Source organism: Pleuronectes platessa, chromosome 11, assembly GCF_947347685.1.
Source record: "Pleuronectes platessa chromosome 11, fPlePla1.1, whole genome shotgun sequence".
NCBI lineage: Eukaryota > Metazoa > Chordata > Actinopteri > Pleuronectiformes > Pleuronectidae > Pleuronectes > Pleuronectes platessa.
Genome location: NC_070636.1, coordinates 21874160 through 21895690, shown reverse-complemented (window position 1 = coordinate 21895690; position 21531 = coordinate 21874160). Strand labels below are relative to the sequence as shown.

The window sequence follows — 21531 nt, the reverse complement described above, 5'->3', positions numbered from 1 at the left end:
GAGCGCCATCATCCAACTCCATCCAGTGCATGTGTCATCCCCGCTGAGGCGCTCAGGGAGGGCTCTATGCACCTTGTGAAGTGAGTTGGAGTCATCGTGTCACCTGGTGAGCAGATGCAATCGCTCTGCTGCAACTCCCATCCACGGGCGTCACCAAACCCCAGGCGGAAAATAAATAAATAAATAAAAAATAAGCTTTTTCCACATGTAGTCTTTTGAAATTAGGAGATCTGCCTTCGTCAGCAGTGGGTGTTATTAGGGAGGAGAGTCGTCATCCACCCCAAACTCACCCACAGTGAATGCAGCACATTTACATTTACAATACATGACTCCCAGCGCTGAGGCAAAGCTTCCGTCTCCATTCATCACCTCACAGGGAGCTCATCACTTTTATTTATTTATCCGGTGAATTACCGGTGAGGTCCTCACGCCCACAGACTGCTGATGAAACCAAGGGTCATTACCATTTCTCCCATGACAGCCAGTTGATGGTGAGTTGTGCGGGGATTCACTCATCTTGGCAACAGATAGATTGAAAGCACAGATTGAATGCCCCCTGCCCTCCATCCCAAACGAGAAGACGTGTTGAAGGTGTGTGGTGAGTCTTACCTTTCACCTGCTCCTGCACGCCAAAATCCACCTTCACGTTTTTACATCACTGAGTGGGAGTCCGAGGCACGCACGCACGCACACACACACGCACACACACAAACACACACACACACGCGCACACACACACACAAACTGTCACTGACACACTCTCACACACTTGCACAGACTGTTAAATGCAATCCTGTCCCTGAGTTGCTCTGCTTCCACTCTGTCCTGCATGGGAAAAACTACCCTGAATAAAATCCGTCGCTTGTCTTTTAATGTCTTAAATTTAATTTATATTTGATCTGCGTCTCTCTCCAGTCACCAGGCTGCTAATCCGTCCTGACGGCGGCTCCGGGTTTGAAGAGGGGAGGCAGCGGCACCGCGATGGATGACGGCGGGTAGAGAGAGGTAGAGGTAGAGAGAGAGAGAGACAGAGAGAGAGAGAGAGCGAGAGCGAGAGGGAGAGAGGGCGTCAAGCACGAAGCTGCATCCAGAGAGGCCGGGCTGACTTTGCCTTCACAATAAAAGCCTAGAATTTAAAAGAAGAGATTAAAAAAGCATGAAATAATGAGGTCCAACAGTGACTGATTCCACTTGTAGGTTGATTTCGCTCCTATGTGGACCTGCTGCTGTCGAAGCCTGAGTCTATATGGGACCGAACATTGGAAGGTGGGGAAATTAATTAAAGGTCCAGTGATTTAGGTGAAAAGGATATATTAGCAGAAAGTTAATATTGAGTAATCCTAGTGATGTTTTTACTAGACCTGCCATGCTTTTAACAGTAGTCCAGACTGGACAAACGTAACACTCTTGGGGTTTTCTATTTCATGTTTGGAAGGGGAGGGTGAAGCTGCAACACACAACTTCACCATTAGATGTCACTAAATTCTACACACTGAACCTTTAAAGGAAGAAATTAATGAACTTATCAGTTATTGAGAGAAGAGATCAGAGCTAAGAACTATACATACAATGCCTAAATACAAATATCTTAGAAGCTGTATCACTTTGTGGCCTATTTATTAACTACTGCTGATAAATCCTGGTCAGGAACATATTCTGCAGGTTACTATATGGCAGATTTGTATTACTGTTAAATAATACTATGTACAAAATACCCATTCATTCAGTATCCCCTACTCACTATAGAGGGACTTCTTTGTAGAGGACTATACGGTTAGGGCATCAGCTAAAGACACTACAATGCGCATTTCTTATGAAACAGTTATTATGTTATTGTTGCTGGATTATGACTTAAAAACCACAACATTAGCCAGTGAAAAATCCCATTATATATTTTAACACTCTACTGCAATGAAGATTTCATAGTCAATATTTTTCATGAAATGAAACTGAAAATTACTGTTGTCATGTATGGCTAATATAAATTTGAATGATTTACTAACTGGTGTTTTTTTTTTACATACATACATTGCATGTCAACTCTTTCAGAGGTCTGTTAAGCAACTAATACAATATTCAGACCCAAGTTCACTACTTATCTAAAGCAATTAAACAAACGTTATGCTTTTACTGTGATGACAACTTGCTGAAGAGGAAATGATTCTACGATTGTTGTTGCCATGATGGAGATCAGCACCCATGGCTCTTGTGAATGTCTGTGTCTATATGATATGCTGAAATGAGTACTTTATCCAAGGACGTAGAAGAGGACCTGTTCATCTCTGACCACAGTTTGAAGGCACGCAGCCCCACTCCCATCGACTGCCAAAGAGCACAAGTCGCCTGTAATTCAACCTCTATTAATTCAACACTGCACTTCCCCTGGACTACTAAAAATACACATGCCAAGTGTAAAGTGGAAAACATAAACGATTTGCGAGATATGCATTCCACAGACAGACAGACAAACAGGCGGACAGACACATAGACAGACTGAATTTGAAGGTGGATATAAATTGAATAAATAAGATGTTTTCCATGCAAAAGTGATACACATCAATACACCCTAACTTCTCCTTGACAAATGTTGATCAGTGAAAAGAAAAGACTGCAGAAGTCATTTTCTAATGCGTGAGAACAGTTCTTGTGTATATGCATGTGTATAGTAATGCGTTCAAAATACCTGATATCAGAAGTGTGGAAGCTAAGTAAAGGATAGCTTGACAAGTACAATTGTCTATAGCTAATCAAGATGCTGTGTATGAATGTTAAAAAAAATTGTATTTCTTGCCCAACATCTTCCAAATTCCATATTTTATAAAAATCTTCTCGATCAGTTAAAATGACTGATCGGCAGAACAGATTCACACATGTCCAAAAAATGAATCATTATCAAAGTTTGACTCCTTTTAAGAAAAGGTCAGTGTACTAGAAAGAGGATTTCATTCAACGTATCCACTCACTGTCAACTTAAACCACCTTTACATCAGGAGTTTGAAAGGGCAAAAGGTTTAAAACACAATACAGACAAAGCTGATTTATTTATGTGATTTTGAATTCTTTCCCCACATCAGTGCAAAGTATTTATTTGAAAAATCCTGAATTAGAGATTTTATTTTGACAGATTGGTAGGAAGTCCCGTATCAAATTCTCTGTGTTTACCAGGATGGTGGGAATCGGGTCTTCCAAGTTAACTTGTCTGCTAATACCAGTGAACAGCAGCTCACAGCATGGGGCAAAAAGAGAGGAGTGCCTGTGGGACCTATTTTGTTTCTACCTTCAACTACCCTTTTTTATTTTTTCATCTCTTTTGTCCTCTGCTCTGTGTGAGTTTTAATCCGGGTTCAGCTTTTATCCACCTCTTCCCCATATCCATGTTACTCATACACACCACACTCCCCTAATCCTTCCCTTATTTTAATCTTCTGTGACATAATGTCCCTTGTGACTAAGTCACTGGGGACCCCCGACTCACATGTGGCAGAATGAAGATATGAGAAGCGTGTGAGCCTCACATGTAGGTTGTGCCGGTTTGTTTCACTGTAGGAACTGAGATTTGGAGTGAAGATTACATTTAGGATTAGGTGAAGATTCTGGAGTTACTTCGTGCGTGTGGTTTATTTTTCCATCTCAAACTGTTTTTAGAGCATCAAACTTTCTGAAATATTAATACTTTAACAAGCATAAGTGCTATAGGAATAAAACACCTGACATCTTTACAACTAGAATTCGTGCTCTGTGTGTTCATACCTCTGACAAGGCTCCTGTCACATCATGTCAAAGCAATGATTCCCATTTATTATGTAGACTGTGGAAGGCTGCCATATTCCAGTTTGTCCAAACACAGTTTCATAATACATTTCTTAGTAAAATCTAACATTTCTAACTTGCTGTCTAACACACAGCTATACAATTACAAACAGCATTCATTAGACAGTGGGTGTAAACAAGCTGGATGGAGAGCAAGGTGTCTCCCAGCTATATTAAGTGGCGCTCTTTACATGCATGATATGATGTAAGATGTGATTCGCCAGCTTTGGTTGTGAGCCGTTCAGGCGCTCCACGTGGATTTCGATATTGAACTTTAACAGAGTTGCACAGTCAAAATCGGCGCCATGCTCTTTCTCTACCCACAGGCCTGAATAAGTTATTGTTACAGCGGGGAGGAAAACACTGACTCACAGTAGTTTCGCAAACGCATTGTAGGAAATATTGATGTATAAAATTTAAGTAGGTCCGCAAAAAAGAATAGGACAGAATTAGCTGTATAATCGAGGCTGTGGTTAATTTTTCATTTGTGTGAATCGGGACCAAGTGGAGGCAATGGGGGGTTCTCAGAAGCATAGAAGCCTGCATGCGTGCAGAGTTGAGGGGAGAATGGTAGGAACATTTTTTTTGCTGTCTTCATTAGCATGTACCTCTGGGGCTAATGTCTCTGCGGGGTTCTGGCTAGACAACCTAACGCTCCCCTTCTCTCCCTGTGGTGAAAGACTGGCTTGCCACTCCCTCCTTGCAGTGCCTGACACTTTGGACTGAGACGGAGACCAAAATAGAAGCAGTAAAGACGTAACAGGGCCCAGTGGACACACACACACAGTTCTGGTCTCATGCTGAGGAAAAAAATGAAGCATTACCTAAAATGTTTGTAGCCATTTACACTTTTTAAAGCTCCATAATTCATCACTCTCCCATTAATCATCAAATACTTCCTTTCATAGTTTGATGCAGTATCCTCGTCTCAGCTCTTCTGATCTGAAGCAATGTTAATCACAGCAATTTGCATAAAATTTAACAGACTGGAAAAGCATGTGTTTTATATATATATATATTTTATTCTGCTTTATTACAGACACAACATGTCCTTATCTATTTTTTATTTGATTAATTGAACTTTACTGAAATACCCCAGTTAGAAAAAAGGAAACAAACCAAACATTAATATTAAATGAGAGGAATTAATCCTCCTTCAGCATTTTCTAGACAATGCTTTGATAAAAACTTGCAGCGCTTAAATGAGGGTCCAGGAATTAAAATCACAGAAATCAGTTTCAAACGCGTCTCTGGCAGCAAACATGTGGCTCCCAATGGAAACAACTGCGTGGTATGCAAAATAATTCCAACCCACAATGAACTATGCTAAACAGTTTTTGACAATATACCTGTGCTTTGATGGATGATGCCTGTATGGACTCAATAGGAGCCGGTTATATTTTATGATGAAACACTATGACTGAAATTATCTGGAGGAGCTGTGTGTGAGAACACAAAAAGTCAGAGCCAAAGAATACAGCCGGAGGATTCAGGGCAAGCGAGTGGGCGTTTCGATGACTTTTCAAACTGGCGACAGCAAAAGATTGGCCATACATGTAGAAGATGCTGAGGAAAACGTCCAATCGGAAAGAGCATAACAGGCAACACACCGATTTTTTATTTTTCTCTACAATTTGAACAGTTTATCAGACTATAAAATTGTCCCTCTTTAGAAGTGGATACAAAACGTACATAATACATTTCGTATTCATTTTCCTTTGCACAACCTATTTTGCTAATGATGAAGAAGTTAAAAAATTCAAAGTATTCCAGTAATGTCTGTACCACTGCAGACTCCTGCTAACATTGAGGGAATATTATTCTTCACTGATGGCAAATAATGATGAATGCGAGGCTATAAATATGAATGCCTTGCATTTTGACATTTTGGATTGATAACCAGGAAACAGTAGTTCATTAATATTCCCAGTGATTAAAATCATAAGTTACATGACATTTCAATTTTCAAAAGGTCAGATGAGGAGACTTTAAACTTATTTTGAGACCGACAACCCTTTCATAAGGAGCGTCCACTGCTAGTTCAGGATATTCCTTATGAAGCAATAGAAGAATCATCAAATGTCTATTAATACCAAACTGTTGGTTTCACTTGCAGACCCATTATTTAGAAGAGGGGTACTTATTTATATTGTTGACCATATGCAGAGGACCAATTGATCATTGCAGGTGTTCCATGCATTGATTATTTCACTGAATAGGATGTGTTCAACAGTTTGTTTGTTTATTTTTCTAGTTGGCTTATGTACGTCCCAGCATCGACTGGGAGAAAATGAGGGGTTTCTCTAGATAGCACCGCTTCATGATGTTGGGACATGGTTTTTGTGCAAACCACAGGCCTCCTTTCAGTCAAACTTGAAACAAACATGCCGCATGTGCTGGAGGGGACTCAATCCCCCAAGATGTCACAGGTTCCATTGATCTTAGAAAGTCAAGGAACTCAGTCTCCCAGAGGATGTAACAGGATGCTGCATGTCCTGGGTTCTGGACAATATCACACAAAGGTGTCAAGAACCACCAGGGTCAACTCCTATTGGTCACTCTGGTCCAAGACCCGTGAGGTCCCCGAGGCCAATATAAGGAGAGGTCTCCCCAAAATCTCCCTCTTCTCTCATCCCTCCAATGACGGAAGGCTGCTACAGCGTCACTCTCCACAATCCTTCGATGGCCAGCAGGATGTCCAGCCTCTGTTCTCCTACATCGCCAAGGGGGGGGCCTGGCTGATCCAGCTTCCTTCTCTATCCAACCCACAACCAGAGGTCAGAGTTGCAGCTCCCAGCTCATCTTCAGGGAAATCTCCTCGCCCTTCAAGCTCTACAAAACTCCTCGTAGCGACGCGATGTCCTGCAGGAGAACTTCAACCAGCATCTGAACATACGGCTCGACAGAATCGCGAATGCAGAACTCTACGACCACAAAGCCAGGAGGCGTCACAGAACTGCAAACTGAACAGCAACTTTCTTTTCCTCTTTCCCTCGGACTGGTAACATAATCTGGGCTTAATAATTATACATGTTAAGCAAGACTGTTTACTCAATTCTGTGTGTTTACAAGTTTGATACATGCTGTGACGTTGTAGGTATAAGTTAAATGAAGGTTAATGCTAATTAGGCTCGCCACAGGGTTTGTCCCTGACTCTATCATTATCTGATTAACATCCACACAGACACGCATAGCATCTCACCTAGTTAAACCTTCCCCCTCAGCAGTAAAGCAACGGCCGTAAAGCAACCTCAGAAGAAGGGGGGGGGGGGGGGGCTCTTATCTTAGGTACCATTTTTTTTAGCATGCTAATTTACATTCACACACACACACACTCACACACCTCCTTGTTAGTTAGTTTGATTGTTTAGTAATTTGTGTTTTTATACTTTATTATGTTCTTAATAAATGTTCTTCTTTCACAAATGTTCTGTCATTAATATTGCATAAGTGAATTTTGCCAACGGTTACACTGTTAAGAACTCCATAACCTTCATTGTTCATTATATAATCTTCAATGGTAAAATATTGAGATTTCTAATTGAACTAGATCTAAATGAGACTGATCTTAATCAATAAATTGGCTATATTTTCCCTTCTATGAAGGGTGGTGCCCCGCGAGAACTTTAACCAATTAAAGTTATGATTTTATATTCATATTTTAAATATTAATGTTTTATATTTTATTTTGATAACCAGATTTATTGAGTGCCTAAAGGCACACCATTCTATGGTAACACTTTTTAAGCACTATTGCACAACAATGACTCAAAACCCATTCAAAAGAAGATCTGAGCGATAGGCTGCAGGTCAGCCCCTCCTCTCGTCAAGACTCTCTTCAACTGTGTCAGAGCCTGGTGGTGGCAGAGCCGCAGGGTCACGAGCATCTGCCTTACATCTTAACTGTCGCCTTTACTCACGCGGAGGTTGTGAATGGAGGGAGAAACAACAGGGACAGAAGGCAGACCATTTGGTCTCAGGTCCGAGGCCTGAGAGTAAACAGTGCCACCTTGACTGCCTCATGCAAAGTGTGTTCTGCCACTCTCGGAACCTTGGGAGGAACCCGGGTGCACATTAATGTGGCCACTGTGGGGTACTCAGGAGCAGGGCTTTGGTGTGCGTGGAGCTTTTCATAGTCTTACGTTTCAAATTTTTTATATGCATCACAAATTACATGCACTGTGGCAAATGTAGAATACTTAAACCGTAGACCATCCATAGGTCCAACTTAGCTATCAATTCAGCTCTATGGGCAGCTCCTTTACCTGAATGCTGGGAGAACGCTCCAATTCTCTTTTTTGTTAATTTGTCACAAATACCCTCATTTAAAGAAGAAAGATACAAACCCCAAAATGTATGTAATGGGTAAACTTCATGAAACAATTAAGTCAACTCATCAACTGGAAGAAACCTCCAGCAGAACCAGACTCATTGTGCATGAGGGATATTGGAAATGTGTGCACTTTGGAGAAGATTACTTATGTTCAGAAAAGAAAGAGTGAAATGGTTTGATCGGGAGGTCGACAGTGGGAAATGAGGTTGCCTTTAAGGTGCAGTGTGTAAGATTTAGGTGAAAGAGATCTATTGGCAGAAATAGTAATAATAATTATCTTAGTGATGTTTGTTTCATTTAAATTGTACAAATTGTTGTTTTCTTTACCCTAGAATGGGCCATTTATATCAAAATACTTTATATTTACATCGGGAGTGAATCCTCTCTACGGGGGCAGCCATCTTTTTTACAGTAGCCCAAACAGGACAATCTGAACACCTTTTAAGTTTTTAAGAGAACTGAAGGCTTCCACAGGTTCTCTTTCATGTTTGGAAGGGGAGGGTGAGGTGACGGGTATTCAGCTGCAACATGATAGTTCACAACAAGACGTCACTAAATTCTACACACTGAACCTTTAAGTCTTTTTTGTCATAATCCTTTTTTATTATTATTATGATTTTCGTTTCTGCTTTGCCTCGTTTGTTCTTTCTTTTTTGTGTATATGTATTTGTGTGTATGTACAGGTATGTGTGCATATATATATATATGTATGTGTATGTATGTATACATATTTATATGTCTATATAGGTGCGTATCTGTATGTGATAAGTGTCATGTTTGCAGATGTCCACATGTTTAGGTCTGTTGGTGTGTATACTAATATAGGTGTAGGTATATCTAGAGATGGGTGTATGTATATTATGTTCATCCATGTATTACATTTTGAGATTATGGTGAGAAATAATAAAAACACGCTTCAAAAAAAGTGGATGTATTATATATGAAGAGCCATTTTAACAATGAGGCTAAAGACAGTATGTTTAAAGAGATGGTTGTCCCCTGGTTGTGAAAACTGTATATATTTGCAGTTTAATGAATTTCATCATTCAGTATTTCAGGTATTCCTGATAAACACCTTTGGGAGATGTTTGGGGCATGATTAGCAGCATGATGGGAATCCGAAGGGAATGGCAGTATCCAGTACTGAAGATGGGGGAGGATGCAGCAGTGTCTGATGAACAGAAGGTAAAGATAACAGCGGAAGCACTTATTCAAATCCAATGTTCTGACTGACTGAGGATGGAAAGAGAGCAAGGGCAAGGGCGAGATTAGCTAATCCTGGAATTCTTGAGAGAAGGGACGATACTAACAATACAATGGATGCTCCTTTCACATTGGAGGAAATGAGGAGAGCAATGGAAAGATCTGTGCCAACATCTCCAGGGAAGGATGACATCTGTTATGTAATGCTAAATAAGTTAGGTATGGTAGCATCAATGAAGCTGTTAGGTTTGTATAATAATGTATGGGAAGTGGGGAAGTTGCCAGTTGCTTAGCAAGAGGCAGTGATTGCTCCTATCAGGAACCATGGGAAGGATCCATCCAATCCAATGAACTGTAGGCCAAAAGCACTGACATCACATTTAGGGAATATTATGGAATACATGTTAACGAAGATATTAGAATTTTCTATGCAAAGCAGAGAATTCGTATCTCGCCATCAGTGTGGATTTATGAGGGGACGAGGGACCTTGGGCATTTAGAGACAAAAGTCTCATCACAACTCTGAAACTTGTCAATGTCTGTAAGTATGTGTGACTTGCTCCTGTCTCAACCATCAGCCTCTCCATTTACAATCCATGATCCTGGCAGTCACTTACCTTGAATGCAAACATGTCGACTTCATCAGGACCGTCACTGGTTCAACTCCACGGAGGGTCAACAAAAACATACCTGGATGGACAACAACTGAATCTGTTCAAAAGTCCAAGAGGACTCTCCCTACCCCACTGTCTAAGTGCCCCTGAGCAAGGCCCCTGCTCACCGGGCGCCGTGCATGGCTGCCCACTGCTCTGTGTGTCCTCCTGTGTTCACCAGATGGGTCAAAAGCCGAGGACAAATTTCCCCCCATTTGCATGTCATGTGTGTGGGACCAATAAATGTATCTTTACATCAGGTGCTTGCTTCATAATGTCTTTTCTTTGTCATCCACATTTTGCATCTTTGTGTGAAGAGTTTTTGCACAAACTAGTGTCTTTGTCACTGTCTTTGCTCACCAGGGTCAGGCCTACAGTCCCATGCTATATGGCCCTTCTGGCTGCAGCTGTAGTAGGTCACCTCAGGGCACACTTTATCACTCCTCTCCATGTAGCCACTTGCATTGTCCTTCATCACATTATTATCACTCAAGTCACCTTTAAACTTCAGCGTGCTCTCGTAGCTCCTCAACTTGGTTTCGAACCCGGTGAAAGTTTCCTTGTTATAGTCTTGCGTTATGGGAATGCCAAATGGCTTAAACGACTCTGGCATACTTTTAACATCATGGCAATCAACAGCCCATCACTAAGACGCTTTCTGTCGCGATGTTAGCTCAGTATAGAGGCTAATCACTCGTGGCTTGCCTTTACCTACGCGGTAGTCTCTCAGTGTACGCAACAACTTCCCACGTCATCTGCTGCCTCCCTCATAATTAGCGAAAGACTTTTGTCTCACTTGAATTAATTCAGTTCAGGCTTGTTAGTTTTTTTCATCATCGTCACTTTCCCCCTCCTTGCTGGGTTCAGGTGGCTCACTCAGGATTGACTCTTTCAGACTCAGCAGCCGCAGCTGGCTGAGAAACCTTCGCCCGAACTGTCTCGTAGAACTCGTAGTTTTTCTCTTCTCCAATGAAACATAACCGGTACCATCGGCCATGACATAGTAAGGGTAGAAAAACTCTTTACCTCACTTAACTAATGGAGAAAAAGAAACAAACACTTCGGTACCATTTGAACCGGAAGAGTACACTTTTATTTTGTGCAAGCTCATTTAATACATGAGTGTGGTGGGTCAAAGGTCATGACGTCATTATCCCAGTCAAGAGCACAGCCCAACAAAATTGTTTCTTAACATAATATCGACAAACATTCTCTTTTGTTCTATTTCAGAGTAAGATCAGCGTAAGCACTCAAATATAACGTCATATTATTATTATATACTCACACGATCATATATGTATATAAAATTACATATAATGAAAAATACAATATCAACTTGGTATAAGGTAGATATATTTCCGGTGTTTCAGATTTTTCAGGTAAATAAGGGTTTGGCTTTTAACACGTTACATTTATGGCTATAGGTAGCAGAAAACTAAATCTGAATTTTTTATAATTGACACATAAGACGTGTCAGTGTAGCCTTCGGCCAATCAGACTAGAGTTGTGACGTCACAGAAGCGGTGGCCCCACGGTGCTGCAGGTGGACGAGAGCAACTGCACGCTCTGACTGTGATCGGTGGTTTTCCTCTAAATGTCAGCCCTGGGATACGCTGGCGACATGCTAATTTACAACGTGTGAAAGAGGCATCGATGACATGCTTCAACATGTTCCTATCATTTGCCATAATGTGAAAAAAAAATAACTGTCACCTCCTGTAATTTTGTCAACAAGATGTGGTTATTGGCACCTCCTCACACCTCCTGTTAACAGAACAAACACGTTTCACAACAACAGACACTTGGCCCCTCTGAACAGTAATACTTTACAATAGCACAGCACTGCCATTAAAACATGTAGGCATAAAAAAGGCAGATATAAACAAGGCAAAGTTATTAATCAATCAATCGATCAATCAATCACTTTATTTGTATAGCCCAAATTAACAAATCACAATTCATAGGGCTTAAAAAGGTTCGACATCCTCTGCCCTAAACCCTCAACAAGAGAAAGGCAAAGATTTCAATTAACAGGGGGAAAAAAACAATAGAAACCTCAGAGAGAACAGCATGCGAGCATCCCTCTTCCAAGACCAAAGAAGTCAGAAATGCAATAGATAAATAGCAATAACCATATTTAAAAAGTTCAGTAGAAAAGTCAGTATCTAAAATACATGGAGAGGTGTATCATTATCTAACGAAAGGAAAAAGTCAGAAGTCCTTTTATCATTAGATCTTACTTTTGGATAAAAAGAGATTACATCCACTGACATTTTTGTTCTGTTTTAGGACAGGTAATGAAATCCATGTCAAATGTGTCTACCTGAGATAACACTGGTGGGGATGTTCATGCCAACTGAGGGTTTCCAAGTAGGTGTAATGATGCTATGTGAGGCGGGGTGTAGAGGGTGGGCCCCCTCCTTCATAGGTGTATCAATGATATGTCAACAACGACCCCAAAGGGCTCATCTGCAACATCTGACAGCCACGTTGTGCCCCCCTCTGCTTTAACATCACTCTATGATGTGGACAGTGGGACGTGAGGAGGACTATAACTCGAGGTCTGGTCTGAGATGTGTTGTGCTGATCTTTCCTGGTAAGCATTGCATCTTGCTCTTGTCCACAGACAGCTTCCTTGTATCCCCCCTCGCTGGCCTGTGTGTGGCTTGGATGTATGGGCTTTGCTTTGCCTTTCATCTGCACTGACAAACTCTATTGCAGGTAGATCAACATGGTTGTAATGTTGAGGTTATTTGACCTAGACCGTGACATATGCTTAATTAGGTTAAGCTCTTCAGAGTCATCACTCGTCCTGTCTTATTTCTCTGTAAAAGTAATTTACTCACACAAACCGTATCATTTTCCCGCCAAAAAATAGCCGCAACCACTGGGAAAAGAGCTAGCATGCAATCCTCTACTAAATTCAACTTATTAATAGTTACAACGCCTATTAACACTTTTTTAATGCCAAACTTACATAAATATTGTAAGGAATACCCTTAAAAACATCCGAAATATGATTGACTAGCCGGTTGTTAATTAGTATTACCTTGCTAATGTTATCTGCAAAATAATCTACTTAAGCTGTCATCAGCTAAGTATGCAAATAAAGTAGCAAGTAGAAAAAATCTGTTTGAAAGTTACTGACAATTATTTACTTTCTTGACCCTCAGTTGTTGCTGTTTACACTCTCCCTCTTCTCCCCCTTTGTCTTTTGCGCACAAAGTTTGGCATGGACAGATATAGTCAAGTTACAATAAAAGAATATTTGAGTCGACATTCTTGGTTGCTTTACACCACAATCTTTTAATGTTTTTGCGGGTCATCAACAGTTAGTTACCCACATAATAGCTCCAGCTAATGCGAAAGTGAAATGTGACATTAAAAGATATTTGCTTACTGGATGCCATTCTGACAACTTGACCCACAACCCATATTGTGTTTTTCGCATATACTGCAGCTGGACTCTGAGCATAGATAAAGAAGAGACATTTTGGAGAATCTCATATACTCTACAGCACAGGTCAAATAAAATATTAAAGAGTTGGCTCTATGTTATATTAATGGCAGTATTTGCAACGACCCTAAAGCTTAACTATTTCTGTGTTGCTCACGGTGATGAGTGTGTTTTTTCCTACAGGGATGCAGTAAGAGATGCTGTATGTCGGACGGTGGAGGATAAAGTGTGTGGTGGGCTCTGGAGGCAGCAGTATTAATGAATCATTTTATCACTGGTCCAGAGCCCTGTGACTTGCAGCACCTGCAAAGAACACCACGGCCTCTCTTCATCTTCACTGAGCTGTGGGAGGAAAATTAGTCGGGAGACAACATAACCTAGTGAGTCAATATGTGTTATGAATTTATTTTGCCACCACCTGGTAAATGAGAACCCGCAGAGAGGGATCAGAAGATGAGGATCACAGAGCTAAAAAGTGGTCATTATCGTCATGGAGCTAGATGAGGCAAGTTTCACGTTAATAGGCTTTCCAGGAATTTTGTGATTGTGTCTTTATAATTGTCACATTTTAAAAACAACCCTTGTTAATAGCCTTTTAATTCCTGAACAGTTCATTATCCCGATTTATGCTCAAGAATAATGTATAATTTAAGCTGTAGCCATGTAACTCAAGCAAAATTCTGTACTGTAAACATCTTAGAGGCGCAATTAAACGAAAAATACAGCCGATTTATTGTGCTCATTGAGTTCAAACGACCGGGTTCTCCATAAAGCCTTCCTCAAATGCACTGGGAAATAACAACCATGAAAACGTGACGTGAACGATGTCTCTGAGGTGGGTGAGGCTGCATCAGTCGGTGAAAACAAGTGTACAAAGATAGCAACACACTGCAAAGTACTTGAGGCAATAAAAACATGGAGCAAAACATCATCAAAACAGCACGTCTAAAAGCATTATGAACAAAATGCCAATATAAATTCTCTTTCACTTATACCAATAAGGACAAACAAAGCTCGGTGTAACACTACCAGTGTGTCACGGAGAGGGCTTCCCCCTGGGGACACCTATTCTAAATATGTAGTCTGTGCACTCATGCAATGGTAAAAGCCTTCATTGACATACCGGTACTGGGGAGAAAACAAGCATCTACAAACAGAAAGGAAATGTTTTGAAAGCATATTCATGAGAGCAGCAATAATGTTGCTTCAGTCCTTATAAAGGACCAAGAGGTTAAATAATGCTTACAACTGTTCATGCAGCGTGGTCTTAATGACAGAAGAGGGCCTCTTCTTTACTTTTTTAACCAAATGTAACATCTTTCTGTTTCTCTCAATGTTTTATTCACCAGAAGGAGGGGATCATTAGTAGAGGATTTATTCTGCTGGTTTAAAGGTCCAGTGTGACGAATGTCAGAAATGGAAAATATCATTTAAGTCCATTAGTGCACCTGAAATTAAGAATCCCTATGTGTCTGTTACGTAAGAACAGTGGTGTCAACCTCAATCACAGAGAGGGCCAAAATTAAAAAGTGGGACTACGTCGAGGGACAAACAGGGTCAACATTTAATAAACAGGATAGACAGGTTGTTGGATAAAGAGCAAAAAGAAAACATATTTAGGTGGGCTACAGCCTTCTTTTGTGCACATGTGCCAGAGCCAGATGTTTGGCATCTTTTCTAGGCTCTCTGTTCGTTAGGTTTGGGGTTAGGGTTCTGTGCTGTGGAAACGTGAGACGACTCCTGTGTGGGTTTTTGTTAATCTTCATCACAGGTAGGCAGTAATGTGCCAGTTCATACTTAAAATTAATTAGTTGTTCCATTTTTTTATAGGGATGATTTAGGTGTCAAACTTGTGATGATGTGGTTGGTTATGAATCGATGGTGTCGGATCATGACCGTGTGTTGATCCGCTCATTTTAACACTGAGTCCTGACTGTGAGCGTCACATCTAGTGTTGTACTGAGATGTTAAATGTTAATGAGTCCTTTTTCATGATGTTTAAATACAGTCTCATAAACTCTGGAACAAATCAAACCAACACCAAGTTACTTCATGTACTGATCAGGTCCTGATAACTAGTGATGAGTGTTTATTAGTTCAAGTGAGAGCAGGTCAGAGTGGAGGAGGAGACAGAAACTCCAGCGCAGCTTCTGCTCTGATCACTGAGCAGCTGTGCCTGTGTGTTGTGCCAGTACGTGCGCGCTGTCTGGGAGCAACAAGAAACTTGGACTATGGGTAGAAAAGGTCTCTGGTTCGTCTCTGGTTCGACTCCACGGAGAAACAACAAAAAGACAAACCTGGATTGATCAGTCCAAAAATCCAAGAGGATTCTCCCTACCCTGTCTAGTGCCCCTGAGCAAGGCACCTTACTCCCCCAACATCTGGTCCCTGTGCGCCGTATATGGTCGCTCACTGCTCTGTGTGTCCTTCACCAGATGGGTCAAAAGAAGAGGTTAAATTTCCCTATACCTGCATGAGTGTGCCTGTGCATGACTGTGCATGTGTTTGGGACGAATAAATGTATCTTAATCTTAATCTTAATTACACACACACACACACATTGTCTCTTGCTGCTGGTATTTCACATGATGGCCTGATACGATGATGATTTAAAAAATGAAAGTGAACGCTGGAGTGAGCCACACACACGTTCACGTTCATCATCTGTAAATGAGAGTCCGCCATGTTGCACCGCCATGTCTCTGTGTAAGCCCAGAGCGGAGAAACCAAACAAACTGCCTGCTTTTATTCACACCAATTCTATACTGTAAACCAACTTTATACAGAATGCATGATCAATTAATTGTCATTGTATACTGTCGTTACTGGTTGCATACCAAAGAAGAAAAAAACATTTATTAATCATATTTCAGTTCACTGGAATTTTTCAACAATTATTACATATTTCTTTATTCCCGGATAACATATTTCTGCAGCTTTGTCATGACAACCCTTCATTTATTTCATCTCACTGAGCTGTGAGTGGCTACTCAAGCGGCTGTATTAATCAATATGTTCATATCAGCAATGGATCAAATGAAGATGTGTGTTTGATGTGTTTACTGCTGCCAACTGGCCCAAACCACTTGCTGAATGCAGCTTTAAGTCTTTGGGATTCGTAAAAACGTGCAGACCCTTATCAGTTATATATTGGAAGTGGAGTGTGGGTGTGGGATAACAAAATATTCACCTCAGTGAATCCAGATGACAAATTCAATGTGACTGCTGAGTCTCTCATGCTCATTTGTCACAGCTGGATGACACAGGGAGAGCACAGGGGCCTATTATTACCAGCCAGTGTAATACATAGCTGCAAGTGCAAACACCACGAAACTTCCCAAAAGGCTAAAAGCTAATTATCTCCAGTTTGTATAAACATGACTTCTAATGACCTCGCCATCCGTTGAAAGTTAGTTGGAGGCAAAGTTGATGTTAATTGGAAATTCTGCTGATTGGAAATCTTCAAAATATGCTGAAAATGCTTGAATGAATTGATTGATGCCCTCGGTTTTGCAGAAAGAAGCTTTTAAGCTTAACTTTCTGGTCCAAGCAGTGGTCACCTACTGGTTTTCACTCCTTCTAATGAAGGGCTTAACTAGCTGCCATGATGAGTGTAATTTATCGTAATGAAGCACTTGGTAAGATAGATATTCAGCATCGTGGGTCCTGAGGACACGAGTCAGAGCCACTGTATTAAAGAAACAAATCACTGTGGCCATTAAGACAATGCAAACTAAATGTCAATTTTTCAATTAGCAAAGGGAAGAAGAAAAGGGCAAAGTGATTTGTAGCAATGAGTTAATGAGTAAAAGTCAAAAAAGTGACAAGATACCAAAGGACAGCTCAGCAAAGGGAAATTACAAATGGCTTCGAAGTCTGAGATTATGGACCTTCCCTCAGACGAAGGTTGGATAAAGGTCCCTCCTCAACCTTCCCTTGTTTACTTGCCTCCAGTTTCACCCAAATTTCTGGATGCCTATGTTATCTTCCATCCATCCATTGGCTACACCACTTATCTTGTTGAGGGTAGCAGGGGGATGCTGGAGCCAATCCCAGCTGACATTGGGGGAGTGGTGCGGTAAACCTTTGACAGATCACCAGTGTCACACAGGGCTAACATAAAGAGACAACCATTCATGCTCACATTCACACCTATGGTCAATTCAGACACCGGTGTGCATTTCTATGAACAGTGGGAGGAAGCCGGTTAATCGGAGATAAGCCACACAAACACAGGGAGAGAATGAAAATCCCAAACAGAAAGACTTTGGTCGAACCGCGGAATTGAACCTTCTTGCTGTGAGGCAACAGTGCTAACCACCTATATATCATATAAAATATGTCATCTATATCGTTTAAAATCATTTTTCAGTGTGTTTCCTGTCGCGATACGCTCGCGTCAAGCGGAAAAAATAGACTCGACGCCGAAACGATCGCTTCACGGCGCTAGGCAGCAGCGGCGTGTCGCAGCGCTTCAGCGTCCGGTGTGACCGGCACAAAGGTTTAACATGGGAGTGGATGGGAGCCAGAGGCGTGGCGCTGCGCTTACGCCACGCTTCAGCGTCGCTTCCGCGTCCGGTGTGAACCCGGCGTTACTGCTTTCTGACATATTTCTGATAGCACCAAAAAAAAAGGTTTGCCCGAAGGCATTTATTTCTTTCAGTCTCAAAGAAAGTGGCAAAAATTCCCCAAAAGACTTATTACTGACTTCAAACCAAATCTGATCTCCTTTTGATGACTAATGTAAAAGACCAAACAGATATAGTTATATTACTCACTTCTGAGAATTTTCCTTGACAATGTGTGAAGCCTCGATCCCTGGGGAGACCCACCACGCCCTTTGGAAACAACCAGGATGTAAAGCACTCAAAGTGCTTTACATTACAGTTTCCCATTCACCCATTCACCCAGTGCATCTATTAGCAGCACTTTTTTGCAGATAACGAAGACCGGGGATCGAACTGCCGACCTGCTGACCTGCTGGTTGGAGGACAAACACTCTACCGCTCAGCCACAACTGCCTCATTAGTGAGTCCTTCTCAAACAGTTCGACAACAAATTGTCACTTTTTATTGTTTGTGTGCTGGACGTTGTGTGCAGAGCTTTTTATAATCAGTCTATGGAGCAAAGTGTTAGAGAATTATTTGTTCCTCCAACCTGGTTTAACTGCACTGAAGACTTTATTGTCAATGTTTTTCAAAAACAAATGTGTGGTTTATGAATGATTTACTTAACTGTTGTTATTTTTGTATACATTGCATGTTGGTTATTTCAGAGGTCTGTTAAGCAACTGACACAATCTTCAGAGCCAAGTTCACAACTTTAACTTTAACTTTAGCTCAAAATAAAAGTGCTGTAATTCCTCTCTCTATATAGCAATACTGCAACAAAATGAACATGTCGGTTTACCCTGAAGACAGCTTGCTAAAGAAGAAGGGATTCTGTGTTGTTGAATGTTGATGCCATTACGAAAGATCAGCATCCGCTACCCCTGTGCATGTCTGTCTCAGTCCAACATGGTGAAATACAAATAATGAAATCATCAAAATGATCTGGCATGATTCTGACCTGGGGTTTGACCCAGTTGCCAACCGCTTCTGCTGTAGTTTATCTGATGTCAAGTTTAACTCACAGACAAACTGCTGGCACACTGCCTCCACCCCACTGACCGAAGAGAAAAATAATAAATAGGTCCTCGTGCCTTAAATGTGATCAATACAATGTTCCAGTCAGTCGTCTTGCGTACTAGGAGCCCACAATGTTGAGCTAACATGGGAGCGATACGCTGTTTCTTCTTAGTTGGCTGTCAGGAGTCGGCTGATGGCAGAGAAGGGTGCACAGGGAGTTTGGATCAATAATGGAGACACCACTATGTTTGCAATGGCTGCTTTACGCTCCATGGATGGTGATCTGTGTTGATGTGCAGATGGAGTCCCAAGGGTCCCTCTGTATACATGTTAAGTATATGCGACTGGGCCGCAAAATGTACTCCAAGGATTCTAAATTACAAAGCCACAAAGTAAGCTAATTGCGTCTCTCATTACCTCCTTCATACATTTAATCTGGGTTAACAAATCCTGCCATTGATCCCTGCGCTGGTGGGAGAGAAAAGAGCAACCGAGTGGGCCCTGGGGAAATCGATCAACCATCTACCGAACGGAAAACTGATAAAGCGTTAAGCTTCACAAATAGCCAAGGCTTAGATGCTTCAGTTGTATGGGTATGACACATTGTAATGTCCTTATTATAACTGCTGGGAACATACACTGTATGTTATAAAGATTTATTTGATGGCAAATGTGTAATTTCATTCCTGGGATTCACAACACCAAAGAGGTACACAAAAGAGGAGAAGGTTCCTCTGATGTTTTATGCTTCTGATAATTGATCTGGAATTCCCTCGTCACCTCTGTACACACAAGACATTTTCAGTTTATATTGCTGCCTTGGTTAATTACTTTTCCTGTTAATTGTGCGCTGCCACCATCAAAAGCACCTGACAGGAAACAGACCGCAGTGTAATCCACACCACCCTGAGCTGTTAAATTGCTTAATCACGGCCTTTGGAAGATGAGAGCCTGCATCATGCAAATTTATGGCTGTAAACAAATCCCTCCCTGGACTTTTTACTGGCCTAAGAAACACCAGTTTAAAGTTGAATGGGGTTGCAGCTCTCTCAAGTGTACACTGACGGGCACCAATGAAATCATCACCTATTAAAACCTGTCTGGAGCCACAGCATCAACAGAAATACCCAGAGCTGCTGAGTAAATATTCCACAGTAATAACATTTTATGTTTTTGCTCTTTGCGCTTTTTTGCTCAATTCAATAAGCTCTAAACAAATTGCCTCAGCAATATTTTTTTTCCTGTTCGAAGGCTGTTCTGATTTTGGACTTTATTTTGTATATTCCCCTGCTGCATTATCACCTTTCCGTCCCATTGATTCGACCCATTGTCTCGCGCTGGAGGCATTGGTTTTTTTTGAGAACTGCCTCTGATTGGAAAGCAAGGAGGCCCTGCAGCTACAGGGGAGCCAACTGGAGACTGAGAAGCTGTTCTCAATTCAATTTGCCAAATTGATTGCGTTCATTGCTGCCAAGGTTAGTCCGTAACCCCATTTAATAAAGTGACCATGTCAGTGGCCATGTGTTTACCTGTCTGCACACACTGGCACATTTGGTTTTATTGCAATGCACAACAGACAGACTAAAAAATAATTTTCCACTGTGGACAGATTTCAATAGACGCAAGTGGGAGAAAAAAACGGATTTAATTTTGATGGCAGTTGCAGAACAGATTTAATTAACACACCCTACTGAGGTGTTTCAGGTGTTTGACAACTGTATTTATATAACATATTACCTCTACCAAAGAGGTTAGGCTTTGGATGCTGTCTGTCTGCCTTTCAGCAGCTTTACTCAAAAACCACTGACTTGTTTCCCATATTGTGTGGAGGGGTGGGGCCTGCCCTAATGAGGAACTCATATTTAGGAGCAGATTTGGATTTTTTGTTCACATTCTTTCGGCGTCTGCCCTAGCAGAGGTATGGCCTCCCTTTAGATTCAAGGAATTTGCAGAGCGGTTGTTTGGGTTTTTCACAGTGCTGTGGATGTGGACTGACTTTTGGTCAGTGGAACGCTCATCGTGTGGTTTTTGTGCAGTTGTCTTGTCTGGTAAGTGTCATTGTGGGGCACTTTATGATGTCTTCAGTGGAACGGGACAACAAAGACATTATTTTTTCTTTTTTACATTTGGCTTGCAAATGGTCCCACAAGATACATCAGCTGCCCTTTAAAGGTTTCTACCACAACCATGTCGGAAACGTCCACAGGGACCTAATGAAGCTTCTCCACTCACTTAACGCTTCATCAGCTCAAGGAGGCTCCGGTTGTAGACGCTTCGCCTGCTGGCTTAAAGAATGCCAAACCTTGAGAATGTGATGACATTTGTCATGTGGAAGTGACATTTTTAAAGCCGCCCTGATGGCATGAAGTGAGATAGGAAGCCATGTTGCCCAAAGTAACCTTTTCTTTCCAAGATCTTTTCATTCTGACATTTTAAAGGATCTTGGGA

At 41.4% G+C, this 21531-nt stretch overlaps 1 protein-coding gene across 1 annotated transcript in view; it reads right to left on the bottom strand.

The window, feature by feature from the left end:
- Window positions 1-961, bottom strand: part of lingo2b (leucine rich repeat and Ig domain containing 2b) — a 37182-nt gene extending 36221 nt beyond the window's left edge. Inside the window, exon 1 of the mRNA XM_053435021.1 lies at window positions 610-961. The gene's annotated coding sequence lies outside the window, so the exon portion shown is untranslated. The remainder of the gene's footprint in view (window positions 1-609) is intronic.
- Window positions 962-21531: the final 20570 nt, after the last annotated feature.